This window comes from Gossypium raimondii, chromosome 4 (assembly GCF_025698545.1).
Source record: "Gossypium raimondii isolate GPD5lz chromosome 4, ASM2569854v1, whole genome shotgun sequence".
Classification (NCBI taxonomy): Eukaryota; Viridiplantae; Streptophyta; class Magnoliopsida; order Malvales; family Malvaceae; genus Gossypium; species Gossypium raimondii.
In genome coordinates this window covers 2,983,450-2,997,652 of record NC_068568.1, presented here as the reverse complement: position 1 = coordinate 2,997,652, position 14,203 = coordinate 2,983,450, and positions in this window count along the sequence as shown.

Here is a 14,203-nt window from a genome sequence, read left to right as displayed (position 1 = left end):
TCCTTGAGAAGAGTGAAAAAATTATAATTTTTTTTTTAAAAAATTGGGAAATTTGAAAGGCGAAGATTCTGTTTTGCGGTTTTTGGGTTATAAAGTCACTTTCGCGTCGTCGCGTATCTCGGTCATCACTCGCCTATTTGTCCGAGTCCACTCACCCTTTTACCTTAATTTAACTTAAAACAAAGCTTTTTAGTTTTTAACTTTTTCCCATAATAATTATGTTTATAATTTTTTTTTCTTTTTATGGAATTTTGCTTATAACTAAATAAATGAAAGGGTATTAATTTTTTTAATATTTTTTGAATAATCTCATTTCAGATTCTAATTATATCTGTTTTTTATACAATACCTAGAACTACTCATAACCTCTTTTCAATCTATAAATAGGAGGATAATACGCTTCAGTGCACTCGAACACACGTCCTCCTGCATCGACAATAATGCCCATGTTAATCGAGCTATGACTCAATCGACTTCTTTTAGTGTTACATGTAGAAGTATAGTTATAATTATAAAAACAAATAATATATGTTGAAATAACTATAATCAGAATTAAGTATTATAAAATACCGTGGACGGATAATTAAGAATATTTTTAGAGATAACTCATAAGTGGTGATTTTTTAAGTTACGATAAATCTGGAAAGGACCCATATATGATTTACTCAAGGGTGAAATCAGAAAATTTTGGTTGAGGGGTCAATATAAGAATATAAATTGTTGGAGTGATCATAAGGGGTCTAAAATTGTAATATACCCTTAAATTTACTTGGGGGACTCGAACGTGGACCATAAGGGTGACGCTAGAGGGGGTAAGTAAAGGCCTTATCTCTCCTCAAATGGAAAATTTCTCTTTTAGTCTCTTAAATTTTAATTTTAATTTTTGGCTCGTTAAAAACTAGAAAATTTATAATTTAATCTCTCAAGAAATTGAAAAATTTTATGTTAATATAATAAAATTATATTTTATTTCTTTAAAAAAATATAATTCAAACAAAGCTTTTAGTTTTATTTTTTATAATAATCATTTTATAACTATTTTTATTTTTTAATGGAATTATGCTTATAACTAAATTGTTATAATAAGCGTCGATAATGACAGTAGAACGATCTCAAAGTAATAAGAAAAGAAAAATAAGAACATACAAATTTTTCGAGAAAAAACCACGTTGAAAACTGAATAATACAAGAGGCGTTCCGACTATATCTATTTAAAGGTTGAAAAACTTTGTTCTAATCAAAGTCAAATAGTAGAAGTGTAGTTCTATACGGGCTTAACTTGTGCAGTATGGTTCGTATTTATTTCTTAAACAAGTGACGGGATTCGGGTCACACAAACTCTAACATAAATAAATGAAAGGGATATAATTTTTTTCGTTTGATGTTTCAAGTATAGTTATAATTAAAAATGCAAACAATATATGTTGGAATAACTATAATTAAAATCAAGCATTATAAATAACAACGGATTTATAATTGGAATATTTCTAAAAGGAACCTACACATGGTAAGATTTAGATATAATGTAACTTTTGGTCACTGAATTTGGCAAGTAGGTTCACATTGGCTCCTAACTTTTTCTTTTTTATCTTCATTGATCCTTGAACTTAAAAATTGTTATTTATTTAAGCCCATTTTGTTAATGATCGCAAGAAAAAGGGAATAATGTAACTTTTGGCCCCTAAACTTGACAACTAGGTTCACTTTGGTACCTGTACTTTTTTTGGTCCATTTTAAACTTGAAAACTAGGTCCATTTTAATGCCTGAAGTTGAAAAAATCTAAAAGTTTGATGATGTGTCACTTTGAGTTTGAAAAATTAAAGATTTTTAGATGATGATGATGTGGTACAATATTAGAGTGTCATATTCAATTCTCAATTCAACCAATTCGATCGGTTCGGCTGTCGGACCAACAATAATTAAATAAATAATTAAAAATTCTATAAAATCTAAAAAAAAAAGTGGAAGGAAAGATAAAACTGGTTTTACTTGGTTTTTTAGATTTTTATAATTTTATAATTATTTATTAAATTATTGTAGGTCCGACTGTAGAATCGATCAAACTGGTTGATTTGAGAATTGGTGATCTAACCTGTTCAACCATAGGTTCAGTTATTAAAATATTGAATATGCCCACTCTGAGATTGTACCATATCATCATCTAAAATCTTTTTATTCTTTAAGTGATGATGTGGCAGAATCTCCAATGGGTAATAATCTTTTTATTTTCGACAGTGACCGTCAGATCAACTTAGATCTAACGTATGCTCTTCTACTCTTCAATGGGTAATAATCCACCGTATTGATCATCGAATCGTCACTTGGAGCTCGTTAGCTGGATTTAAAAAAAAAAAAACTTAACAACCCAATACTTTAAATAAAAACTTTCAAATAGTTCAGTGACTTAAATGAAAACTTTCAAATAATTTAGTGACCATTGTGTAACTTGTTGAAGTTGAGTGACCAAAACACAAACTTACTAATAGTTTAATGATCTTATGCTCAATTTACCTTTTTCCACTTAAACTTTTGAAAGAAAAATGAAAATCTAGCTAGGCAATAGTGCTTCAACCACAACCAGCAAAAGCAAAGCAATTTTGCAGTAATGCATATGTGGGTGTCCTTTTCCAAACTTTTATTTTTCTTCCACAAGATTTGTTTGAATTAGTCCACCACATACATTAGAACACATCCACCATGTAAGAAATATGTTTATGAAAAGTTGATATAAAAAATAAATGAGATTTTAGTTGTGATGATAAAAGTAAAGATATTTAATTTTAAATTTATTATGTACATATTCTTCCATTTTTATATAAAAAATGTAAAAAAAATAAAAGGATAAACGATCTCGTTAGTCACTCTGAATATCGGTCATTTCTATTTTGGTCACTCCAATTTTTTTTTTTAATTTGGTCATCCCAAAATAGAAGTTGATCAAATTGGTCGCCCCACCATTAAATGGTAATGAAAGACTAACGGTACATTTCCACATTAGTCACTCTAAATAGGGGTTGTTCCTATTTTGGCCACCCAAAAAATTTTCATACAAATGCACTGTTGGTCTTCCATTACCATTTAATAGTGGAGTGACCAGTTTGATCAATTTCTATTTTGGGGTGATCAAATTAACAAAAAAAAAATTAAGATGACCAAAATAGGAATGAGTCATATTTAGAGTGACTGATTGAGTAGTTTACCCAAGATAAAATATCCTAAAAATAATATATTTTTTTGTGAAACAATGATATTTTAGTCATTATCCAACTGAACCGGTATTCGGATGACTCGTGAGATCAACTAGAGATGCACACGGGCCTTGTGGGTGGCTCAGCTTGCTTAGGTCTGGATTTGGGTTTATATTTTTCAACCTTGAGCCTCCTCTATTTTACTGTTTAAAAATAATAAAAATATACAAAATGTTTTTCTAATTAATATTTATATATTTTTATAATTAAATTTAAATAAAAATAAATGTTTTATCATTTTTAAACAGTAAAATGAGTCATTTAGGTGAACTTGGATGAGCTAGGCTTGAGCATGAAAAATTATTTTGAAATCAGGTCTTAGCCCAATTCATGAACACCTCTACCAACAATTGAACGAGAAAGTGATTAAAATCATATTTATGTTGATATTTTAAGATCCAATATTCAATCTCTTGTAAAAACATGTTCCTTTCCGATTAAAAAAACATATACCCAAATCGAAAAATTAAATCCAAAGAACAAAGATGAGTTTCTTTCAAACAAAGACACAATAATTCTATTAGTAAATGTTAAGCGTAATGATAAAGCACAGTACATTTTTCTGAAATAGAACTCAAGCCTGAATCCTAGAGACGACATTAAAAGGAACTGCCACAAACTCTAAAAGAATTAATTTTCGTAAAACAAAAATAATTATACTTAAGGAAAAAATACTAAAATTCTTTACTAAAAATCATAAAAAAAAAAAAACTCCATCTCCAAAAGCATCTTTCACGTGATGATAAGTTTCACTGTTTCACTTTCATGACATTTTTTTTGTGACCCTTCTTTCTCCTTCAAAAGGGTATCTTTTCATTATGAACCAAAAATTTAAGGGGAAATTTAGGGGAATATGCCTGTTTGAAATTTTTTTTTAGGGATTTAGATATTTTTTACAAAATTTACGGAAATAAGTCATTTTTATGGGACATAGCTGCCACGTAGGAAAAAATGTTTATCAACATTTGATTCGTTTAGATCACAAACACATATTCGATGTCTAATTACAAATGGTAAGAAAATATTATTCTATTTTTTTTATTTTAATTAACATCATTATTAAGTTGTTAATATTATTATATTTTTAAAATTTTTTGTTTATATAATCAGGACAAAGATCGAATTATTGAAACATGTATACACAATTTAAATGTGAGAGCATCACGTGTTATTGAACAGTACTTAAAAGAGGCGTTACACATGTCCCGTATGCTCAGTGGAGCTAAATTGGAGCCCGCATTCATCAATGCTTTGTTGAAGAGATGGAGACTTGAAACACACACATTCCATCTTCCGTACGATGAGTGTACGATTATACTTGAAGATGTGGCATTACAACTCGGTCTACCGATTGATGGGGTTGTCGTTACGGGGTAGTGCACATTAGGGATTGGAGGCTAATTTGCGACCAACTATTAGGTAAGGTGTCGGAGAAGTTTCGTGGCAACCGGATAAATATGAATGATTAGAAGATAATCTCTCACATCCCGACAACTCTTCTAATGCGGTTGAAAGACAACAATTTACGTGAGCATTCATACCGAGGTTGATCGAGGGTCTTCTAATGCCAAATAAATGTCGAAATCTGGCACATCTAAGATGACTCCTACAACTAATCAACCTAAAAGAAGCTGGACGACTTAGTTAGGGATCAATTGTCTTGGCTACATTACCAAGAGATGTGTTAGACAACTGAAGCACAAAAAATTAAAATTGGTGGTTGTATACTCCTTCAATCATGGGCACGACATTGCTTACCATTTTTACGTCCCCAAGTAAATTTCCCTTATCAATTCCCAATTGTAATAAGGTAAGATTCACGTAATAATATAATTATCATATTATTTTTTTCATTATTATATTTTTAGAATAACATATTATTTGAACAGATGGAACAATGATGTGAGTCCTGTGGAAATGTCGAATGAGCTTGAAGTTTTGAAATTTTCAATTATATAATAATTACGTAAGGATTTGAAATTTAATATTAAACACATAATGAAATTTATAATTTCAAGAAAAATTATAAATTTTATCCTGAGATTGTTGAGTTTTTAAAGAATTATTAAACTTTTCTTGATTTTTCAAAATTCAATCCAACAATTAATTTTTCTTTTATTTTCTTTCAAGTTTAATTGGACGGCTATAGGTAGTGTTGATGCTAGCATGGAAGGAGAGACTGAAGCTTTCCCCCTCTCTCCTACCACGCTAGCAAAAAACGCTTGCAGAGAGCGTTTTTGCCACCTGTACTAAAATCGGTTTATTCTCCTAATTATTTTTTAAAATTGGTATATATATACACCTAATTTTATCAAAATTTAAGGGTATCTTTTCTCTCCATTATTATTTTTTATTTTCATTTTATTGATTTATTTTTAAAAAAATCCCATTGTCTTGAGGGAATCTTTTTAAATAATGAAAAGATGTTGCAAAGATTTTACAGTGTTGTTTTTTTCTTGCTTTGTTTCTAAGGCTGTCTATGTCATTTTTTTAGGGGTTTTTGGTCTGCTTCTTAAAAGGAGCTGTTGAGTGCCATTATTGTTCATGCTTTGTCCTTGATAGTATTCCACTTTCAATGGCCTTTCAATTATGAATGAGAAAAAAGAAAAAGAAAAAAAAAGAAAGAGAAATTGAAAATCACTTTATATTTACAATAATTAAAATGATTTTATATAAAAATATTTTTTAAAACACTATATAAAAGTTATCGATTATTTTTATTTACTTGAAAATTTAACTTTTCAAAAATTTATGAAAAATATTTTAAATTTTATCAAAAAATATTCAAAAGTCATAAAACACGGACTATTTTGTACATTAAGACGATAGTAGTTAATTTTGTTTGGTTAAATTTAATTACTAGCCCTGAAGTAACTATGCTTGTAAGATTTAGCCGGTATTAAAAAAACAAGCTAACATAGCATTACACATATAATAATATGTTTGTCGCTTCAAATCTTGGAAATAGTAGAAGTAACTTATCAAATTTAGTGGTTATTGTTTGGGAAGGACTAAAGTTTTAAAATTTGAAGGGTATAGAGACTAAAATTGACCAAATTAAAGTATAAAAACTGAATCCACAGCTTTCGCAATGTACATGGACTAACAATAGAATTTAACATTAAATAATTGGTTTAAATCGTTTCAAGTTCATTTACTCTTCGTCATTTAGATTTTGGTCATTTTGTTTTTAAGAATTTAATTCATATACTTTTCATATTTCAATATTCGGGTTCAATAATTAACACCTTTAAAGTTCTCTTGCCAAATTTACCGGTGATATTTTGGAGGAAAAACCACTAAATAATCATATAACAACAAAATAAAAATTGTAATGAACCTGAATTTACGAAAATATTTTTAAAATGGTAATAATTGAGCTTACATTTTAAATTCAAAAGTAAAAAGATTAAATTTATTGAAATAAAATAAAGAAATTAAATTTCAAATATCTGAAGAATATAAAAATTTGAAGATTTTTAACCTTTTGATTTTATTAATTGAGGTTTGAATGGTGTAAAACTGTATATAAAAAAGTTTTTAAAATATATTATATATAATAAAATTGTATTAGATCCAAATGGTGATAACTATATTCATTATTAGGCAAATACAAAAGTACATGTGTGAAAAAAAAGTAAATTGTACTATTAGTCATTATATTATGGGTATATTTTTATTTCGGTCACTTAATTAAAAAATTATAATTTGGTCACTAAATTATTTAAACATTTTCATTTAAGTCACTAGGTTATTAAAATTAATGCCATATAGCTTTTTTTTGTTTGTATTGTCTGCACCAATCGAAAGCTCACTTTATCCTTCTCTTCTATAGTTTAGTTTTTTTTTTCATAAAATAACTTTGGACGTAAACTTTTTTCTTTGATCTCCAACACTGATCGTCAGACTAACTTGAATCTCTGGTGTGCTTTTCTACTTGTCGAAGGGTACAAACCCACCATACTAATCATCGAATTCTTGCTTGGAACTCATTGACGGAATTTAGAAAAAAAAAACTTAGCAACCCAGTGGCTTAAATAAAAATTTTCGAATAGTTTAGTAACTTAAATGTAAACTTTCGAATAGTTAAGTGACCAAATTGTAACTTTTTTTAGTTAAGTGACCAAAACGAAAACTTACTTATAATTTAATGACTAATAATGTAATTTACCAAAAAAAGTAAAAATTAATTCAGACTTCAATTATATAAATCAATTAAATTACCTCTCAATAAAAGATCAATTGAATTAAATAGATATATGATAGTCGGAATAATTTTTTTTGAATAATTTCATTATAGGTTCTGATCATATCCACTCTTTTTGACACAATGCCTAAAACTATCAATATCCCCTCCCCAACCCATAAATAGGAGGAGGATAATGTGCTTCAAGACACTCAAATCAACGTCCTCCTACATTAGAAACATTGTCTATACCGATTGCCAATTGAGTTAAGACTCAATCGACAGTCAGAATAATCTAACGAAATTTTTATTCTTAGTGATGGGTTTCGAGCCATCATTGTATAACAATTTATTTTTAAGGATATTTTGTACTAGTAAGGTACATTAATTGATCCAGTGGCGGACCGTAAGACTCTAAATTTTTGAAAATTTTCATTAACCTCACAAAAATTTTAAAAATTTTTATTTTACCCCAAACTTGTTTAAAAAGTTCTTATCAACCTCGTAAAATTTTTAAAATTTTGTATTAAATCCCTCAAAACTTAATCTGAAAACAGAATCTTTGATGATGGCATAACCCCAGACAGAAGAATGTTGGGAAACGCATGTTTAGTAAACACAAACCGGTGTCGAGTTTGAACATAATTTGGCTAAAAAGCCAAACCAGTTGGACACCACCATGCACCTACATCTCAATACCATATGCTTTTGTTGCCAAAAAAGGATCAAACATGTTATGAAAGTTGTTTTGACCTTTGTTAGTCCCTCTAAGACCATCATTGAATAACAATACTAGCTTTACAATATGCCCACTTTCAACTTGTTCCAAAGTGGGTGCCTTCCAATTTAGATAATATGTATCTCATAAATAAAATACGAAAAAAATATAATACAGGTATGATGTGAATATATAAATATGTCGAAAGAATTGTTAAAAATATTCAAAGGTGACATCATAGGATCGTAACTTTGTTATTGAGTGGATGTCTCATTGACAATGATTTTTTATGTATTACTATCAAACCCAAAACAACATGAGATTCTTTTTTCTCGTGACATTATACTCTTTCAGATAAGACCGTAGGTTGTATTTTTATCAAACATCGATATTGATTTAGAATAAAATAAAAAAGTTACAATCATGGACTAAAGCACACTATCTTAATACACACCATGCTGGGAGATATAGTGGGTAAGTGTCTAAGACACTATGATGTAACACTTGCATTTGGAATTTAGTTTTTTTTTTAAGATTTTATTTTTATTTTTCGGATTTAAAAATATAATTCCAATCATTAACATCGTTAAAATCTTTTCAGTAAATTCAATTTTATTATAACATCAGTTTTTCTATTACATGTAAGAGCAAATAAATAGTTAATTTGATCGGTTCGATCCGTGTTTTCAAACTTAATTAACCAATTATCATATAGAATGATCGACTTATTTAAAATATATTTTAAAACATATTTTAAAAACAATGTAAATATAAATATATTTAATTGACTTAATTGATTTGTTTATTATAAAATATAAATATATTTAAAATAATTAAAAATATAATGTTGAGCTTTTTTCATTTTATGGTCCTATGCCCATATGTGTTCTGGTCGAGCTTTGTTCATCTTGAACATAATGTTGGTAGCATTTATGCGAAAAAGAACATGCAATATGATTCATCAAACCATTATATATATATTAGGTAAAATTGCATCTAATGTCACTAAACTATTAGTAAATTTTACGTTTAGATCATTTAATTTTAAAAGGCTACAAAATGATCACTAAATTATTTGAAAGTTTTCATTTAAATTTGGAATCGCTACTGTATAGGCTTCTTCGTCTGCACCGCTTGAACTTACCAAAAGCTCTTCTTTCCCTTCTCTTTAATAGGTTAATTTCCTTTTTCATAAAACAACTTTGAACGTTACAAATCTATGACCCTAAATCCAAATAGTTTTCTTCTTTGATCTCTGAAACTAACCATCAAATTGACTTTGATTTAAGGTATGTTCTTTAACTAATTGATGGATACTAATCCCCTGTATTGATCGTTAAATCGTTGCTTGGAGCTCACTAGCTGAACTTTTAGAAAGAAAAAACTGAACAACCTAGTGACTTAAATAAAAACTTTTGAATATGTTTTTTTATAATTAAATTTAAATTTATATTATTTAAAGATTATTCAATTTAAATTTTTGAGCCAAGTTGATTTAGATCTAATCCAGAATCAACCGAATTAATTGAACTAAACTGACCAGCTGACGAGGAACATATTTATTCAAAAATTAAAATCTAATTAATAATATATATTCAAATGCAACCAAAATTAATTAACATGGAATCATACGTTCACGTTAACCCCAAAAGAGTTGCCTTCCTAGTCATTTGAGTTGTGAAATGAGTAAATTATTTAGTTGGTCACCTAAAATAAAATTCTTGCAATTTAGTCGCTCAATTTTAGTGTACTTTCATTTTGGTCACCCAAAATAAAATCCTTGCGGTCACGTTATCTAACTTTTAGGGCGCTTTTATTTTTAGTCACCCAAGCATTAAATCTCTAACAGCATGTTTACACATTCATTTTAGTTACCCAACTTTTAGGTCACTTTCATTTTGGTCACCCAAAAAATAATTTTTATAAGCATTGATTGGGGTAAAAAAAATCAAAGATTAAAGTGAAAAAGTGATAAAACTAAAATAATATACAAAATTGTCAAATTGTACTTATTTATCCCATTGCTAAAATTTTAAAATTCTTTTTTAATATTAAAATTTTAAATATCAAAACATCAAAATAAATTGAATAAATCGTTAAAAATTTGTTATCCATTGATAATTCTACCCAAATTATTACTATAATATTAAAATTAATTAATTAAATTTCCTTTTAAATTTTAAAATTTTATTATATTTTCAGATTATCCTTAATGAAATCAACTCAAATAACTCATATTTTAATAATTCTCTCTGAAACTTAAATTTCTTTTGATTATATTATCCTGAATCTTCCATGCTAAACTAAAAGTACAAGAAAAAATACTTACAATTAATTAAATTAATTGTTTGTTATTCGCTTGGGTAAAGAAGCGACGAAAAAAATATGAGATTTGTTTGGAATGGAAGATAAAATTAATTAATTTAATTAATTGCAATTATTTTTCTTTACTTTTTAGCCAGTATGGAAGATTTAAGATCACATAATCAAAAGAAATTTGAGTTTCTTAGACAACTAGTAAAGACAATAATTTTTATTGATAATTGTTGGCTTTGATATCCCAACCTTTTGACATAACAACATTTAAGATAAAAATTTTATTTATATTTCCTAACCCATTTGGTAAAAATAATTATTGAAAATTTTGTTAAACATTTTCAAAGTATTTTATAAAACTTGTAAGAGTACTCCAAAACATGTTCTAAATGTGTTTTAATTTATCTAAATATGTTTGAGTCAATCCAAAATGTTCGTAAGTGTTTTAAACTCATTTTATACAAGTCTGAGAAGCTCAATTGGTACTTGGAGGCAGTTCTACCAATAGAAGCAAGACAGAGAGCACCCCAAGCATTCGTCCAGACTTCTGGGGGACTTCTATCAATACAAGTCCACTTCTACCCATACATCTTGTGAATTGTATCGGTATAAGTCTGTCTGTAATGCTTCCAATGACTAGAAACTATCCCCAACAGCTATAAACGGTCACAAATTTTCCCTTGTTATATATACACATCAAGAACACTTTCAAAATACAAGAGACGAACATCCAAGCGTAGAAATCAAGAGAAAAGCCTTCAATTCTTTATATTCATCATTTTCTCATATACATATTCATTGAGAGCTTATTGTAATATCTTTTTCACTCTCAAATATTTGTATTTAGAGTTTCAATTTCCAAACACACACCTACTAGAGGTTCATTGTCAGTTAGCTCATCTTCTCTTTGTTGTAAAAAAACATACTCAAGGTTTTTGAGGTATAAAATCTTAAGTTGATTGTAAAAGGTTTCTAGTTGAGCCACAAAAGCTAAAAAGTTTTAGTTAAGGCATAAAAATTACGGGGAACGTTCTATGAAAAAGATGGGTATTGTAAAAGTTATACATTTTTCTTGAAAGGCAATAATTCAAGTATAGTGAATTGGGAAATCCTTGGTTGAAGTATACTAATGTAATAGAGGTAGGCAATTGGGGCCGAACCATTATAAATCGAATTATCCAAGCTTTTCTTCCCTTTCCTTATTATTTAAAAAACTTTTTAGAAAGTTTTAAAATATCAATTCACCCCCTCTTGGTATTTTCGGGTCTAACAATAATTTTTGAAAATAATTTCAAAACATCAAAATAAATGAAATAAATTGTTGATTTTTTTATCCATCGATAATGTTAACCGATTTGCTACTATAATTTTGAATCTTAACATTTAAAGGTTTATATTTCAAAACCCAAATTTAGAATTTTCGACTATGGGATAAAAAGTAAAATTTGACAATTTCGCTTTAATCCTTAATTTTTTTTTACCCCGATCAATACTTAAAAAAAATATTTTTTGAGTGACCAAAATAAAAGTACAAACATAATGTGGCATGTACAATTAACCGTTATTAAAAATTTAACACTTAGATGACAAAAATTTCGTTTTAAGTGACCAAAATAAAAACTCTCAAAAATTGAGTCACCAACTAGATACTTTACTCATTGTGAATCTTTATTCATCCATGGCCACGTCGAGGTAAACCTGCCTCCCAACTCAATCATTTTTGTAACCAAAGAGCAAAGAGTTTGCAGACAAGACAGACACAGATAAAATCACATGTTTTTCTTTTCTTTTTTCACTCAGAAAAAAATTTCAAAGAGACCACATTCAAGTTATTTCATCAACACTTCTTTCCACTGATTCAAATGGACACATATTTCACAAGCTCTCTTCAAGCAATTCTGAGTTAAAATCTTGTGGAGGAAAAAAAAATACTTTCGAGAGAATTTTATCTTCTACTTAAGAGTTTGATCTAATTCGGTTATACCCAATGATCTCACATCATGTCCTGATGTTTATGCTAGTCAATTTCATGTAGTACCGGAGCTAAAAAAATTTTTTGGAGGGGATGGAATTAAATTGTATATTTTTACGATAGTAAAAATGTAATTTTATCATTTTAATAGTCTATATCTTTATAATTTTTAAACAATTAAATCAAATTTGTATCATTTTTGGGAGACCAAAGTGTAATTTTGTCATTACTAATTTAAAATTTTATAAATTATAAAGGGCCTAAATGAAAAATTTTCCATTTTAGGGGGAACCAGGGCCCTTGCCAGCCCCCTGGCTCCGCCACTGACTCTATGAGATGGAATTTTCTTACGAGCTAGTAACACATAAAAGGTCAAAACTCCGGGTCCATTACCTTAATTACAAGATTGACACCCTACGAACTTACACACATGACATAAACAAAATATTTGTCATTCGTACATCACATATATTTGTTATTTTGATATGCAATCAAGATCAATTGATTTCCAGGAAATATGAAGCTAATACAAGGATGACATGTGGCGTATGCGGAAAGGACCAGAGATGGCCTTTTAAGACCCATGCATAGACATTAGAACCGACCCATATGTGTTTGTCTGGGTATTTCATGTTCTTGAATTATTGGTATTCTTTTCTACGTTAAATCAAAAAACACATCAGTCATTTTGTTAAAAATTTCATCCATTTGTATTACTAAAATCTGATGTGGCTGACGAAATAACCAGAAAGTGATACATGCTGTGCCACGTGTACCTCAGAAATGGATAGAGTTTTTAATAGAAAGACCAATCTGTTGTTTGATCTGACGTATAAGGACTAATTTGTCTATCTTTTTAGAAAGGGTAAAACGCAATTCAACTCTTAATACAAATGTCTCCATAGTACTTTTACCATTTTTTAGCTGATTGTTGCATTTAACTTTTATGAGTTTATTTATAGTCTTATTGTAGAACTTCTTGCAAATTTGCATACAAGGACGGGACAGTGCTTGGGGGTAGGTAGGTACTTGATCCAAAATGGTAAATTTATATTTAGTATTTCGTTGTAAAATTTTAAGTTAATATATTATTAAAATTGTATTTGGTCCTTCGAAAAAATTATAATTCGATTTTGGCCCATCTGAAATGGTAAATTTATAATTTAACCTATCAAAAAATTGTAAAATTTTAAGTTAATGAAATGATGTAATTATACTTTAACCCCCTCTAAAAATTGATACTTTTAACTCTAGCTCCCACTTCCTTGATTGCAAATACGAATTTCAATATGCTTTAGGGTGAAGCCTGGGATAAGCATGCCCCTTCATCGAATGGAATTTTTTTTTTTATCTCCTTCCAAAATTTAAAGCATTCAATTTAAAGCTTTTTAGTTAAATGAAAAATTTTCATTTTGGCCCTTATGAAGAATTATAAATTCAATTTAAGTCATTTAACTAACCCTGTTTTTTAAGTTTTGACCCCAAAATCTTATAATTTTATCTCGACTCCCTAAATAAAATTATTGGCTTCTTTGCACTATTGATGATGATGAACGTAATGTGTCTATGAAGGACTAGAGGTATTCATGGGTCAAGCCTGTGTACGATATTAATAAGTTTTAGCTTGTGAAAGCAGAGTCCAACGTTCAAATTTTGCCTAAACTTATTTGTATTTTTAAATGGTTAATTCAATCTTATTTTGGACCCACTCATATTTTTTTATTTTTTAAAATTGTATTATTTTTAATTTAATATCTATGGG